The following is a 2642-nucleotide window of genomic DNA, read 5'->3' on the forward strand; positions in this document are numbered from 1 at the left end:
TTTCAAGAGAACATTTAAACTTTAATAAATGATTCGAAAGAGAACATTTAAACCCCCTAAAAGCAACAGGATCGCATCCAGGTTACAGTATTGAAATTAGAATCTACCACTATTATTACACAACATCTCTTACCAAATCAGATCATCTTCGATAAGAAGAATCACTGTCAACTATTCCAGCTTGCACCAACCTCATCAACTTTCCTGAACACTCCTCGACCACTGGATCCTCAACTCTGTCTCCTCGCCTAGCATTAGCCTTACTCACAATCTCAATCAATCATCTCATCTTTAAGCCTTTCTGAAATGGTTAGAAAGGAATAGCAAGGGTGAGCAACAATGCTCAACAAGTAATAATAAACAATGATAGTTCTGAAATGATATAATAGAAGTTCACGAGTTCAAGATATAAGAGGATTCAACCTGAGTTCATGAGTTCATGGTATTGTATAGAATGATTTACAATACCTTGCAGCATTTAAACTAAGAAATTAAATCTTTCCAAAGAATTATTGAATTGGACTATCACATTTTAATTAAAACCAAGGTTAGGCAGCTGATCAGTTCCGCACTAACCCCGAGCAGGCCCCGCCATGCTCTATCACTGGATCCAAGGCACTCATTGGCCTAACATGACCACGAATCTGGTCCACAGGTTTATATAAAAACAATAATCCAATTCTCTAATTCAATTCAAGAAGCCAATGTAAATTAACAGAACATCATCATAAATATCATCAACAACAGAATAATTCCAATTCAAACTTTGATAATAATCTATTCATAAATCATGATCCATCATTTCATAAATCACAGTTAAGGAAATCCTCAACTATTCAGTATCCTCCATTATCGGCTAAGCAACTGAATTTAGCCTGCTAAACCAGCATGACAATGGCGGGTTGAATAATCAAGAAGATCCCAATTCATTCAAAGCTCTAACTATCACTGAGCAACACATGCTTCAATGACAATCTGAACTTCGAATTAATTTGTAAAACGGAAATTCTTTAGAAACTTGAAGATTAGAAAGAATGGGTCAGAATACTCGCACTTTCGAACATTGAAAAGAAAGGTATGAATACTTGAAACATATACCAAAGGAATGGATCAGAATATTTGCAATATATCCAAGAGAAAGGTTTAGGATACTTGCCTTAAATCTGACTCCAGTTTCATAGCTCAACCTCATCTTTCAACTTTCACAATCTATGCATCTCGTAATCTCTAGACCATCTCTAGCTATACTCTATTCGCCACTTCGCTTCGCTTACTCAATCATCCCTTATTCGCTTTGCAATACCATTCCGACTTTCTGACGTCTTCGAGCGTACACGTCTCGTCCAAATCCTTTACGAGAATAAGATAATGCTATAGTCACTAAGCAATATATCGCATATACATATCACGTATATCGATACCCACTTATATACCCCTTTAAACCTATCACATACCACGTAACACATAAGCATGCTTTGACTCTTACATATAGTCAATCATATTCCACATAACATATCACCAATCAATTATCATATGAATCCTATCGAAAATCCGACATCGTCTCGTCTATTTATTAGACTATCCACCTGTTATCCTATCTCAATCAACAATCAACCAACAAGATCCAATCACTATAATCCATATATTCTTATCCAATATCAATCAACTCACGACACTATGTCATCCAAATCATTTATCACACGCATATACTATCATGAATAAACATGTATATCACGTAGTCATTAGTTAATAGCAACCAAATAACATATAATCACATTTTGCACATTTAACAAAAATTATTCAGATTCTCGACTCCATCATAATATTATGTCATATCAAACTAGACTTTATAAGCTTCTGTCTCTCTTTCGTTTCACTTGATTCCGACTTACGGATCAAAAGTTATGATCAAAACCGTTTTCTAACTCCTCTATCGGCACATAACACATCAAACAGATAACAGACAACACATTACACATAAGGTTTCCCACCCCAATTGATATCAAATCAACTCTTGGGTTAAAAATGATTTTTCGGGAATTTTCCAGAATTTTTAAACATTTTTCGGAATTAAAATCGATAAAAGAATCACTTTTCGAATAAATAATCAAGTCCCAAATACTTGAAATTGGACTTGAAATCATTCATAAACAATTATCGAGCCTTGAAAATAATTTGGAAAAATATTTTAAAGCTCGAAACTATTTTTCAGAATTTTTAAATCAAAAAGGATAATTAAATCCAAATAATTAATCAATTAAAATCAATTAATAATTAATTAAATTAATTAATCAATTAATATTTAAATTAATTGACCAATTAAAATAATTAATTACTAATTAAAATTAATTAAGAAACTAATTTAGATTTATTTTTGAATAAAGAAATAATTAAAAACTATTTTTGAAATTTAAAATAATTAAATAAAACAATTTTAGAAAATTAAATCAAAAGGTTTATTTTGTAAACTTTTGAAAGTTTTTGTCCAGGATTTAAAGTGTAACTTTTCGAAAGTTACAGGGTTGGATGTGCAAACGTGGAAACCTGAGTACCATCAACTCACCACCTTCAAAAGTAGGGGTACCAAACTGCAAGTTTTGCAGCGGCACCCCTCCCGTTCGCCGGATCCATTTTCCGACTTC

At 32.7% G+C, this 2642-nt stretch overlaps 1 long non-coding RNA gene across 1 annotated transcript; it reads right to left on the reverse strand.

Moving 5' to 3' along the window:
• Positions 1 to 2312, reverse strand: LOC135151115 (uncharacterized). Its single transcript, XR_010289625.1, has 2 exons — positions 1157 to 2312; positions 1 to 301 (listed from the first exon to the last, which is right to left on the reverse strand). It is a non-coding gene; the product is annotated as an uncharacterized LOC135151115 (long non-coding RNA).
• Between the last annotated feature and the right edge of the window lie 330 nt (positions 2313 to 2642).

The sequence above is a fragment of the Daucus carota genome, chromosome 3 (genome assembly GCF_001625215.2).
Source record: "Daucus carota subsp. sativus chromosome 3, DH1 v3.0, whole genome shotgun sequence".
Taxonomy (NCBI): domain Eukaryota; kingdom Viridiplantae; phylum Streptophyta; class Magnoliopsida; order Apiales; family Apiaceae; genus Daucus; species Daucus carota.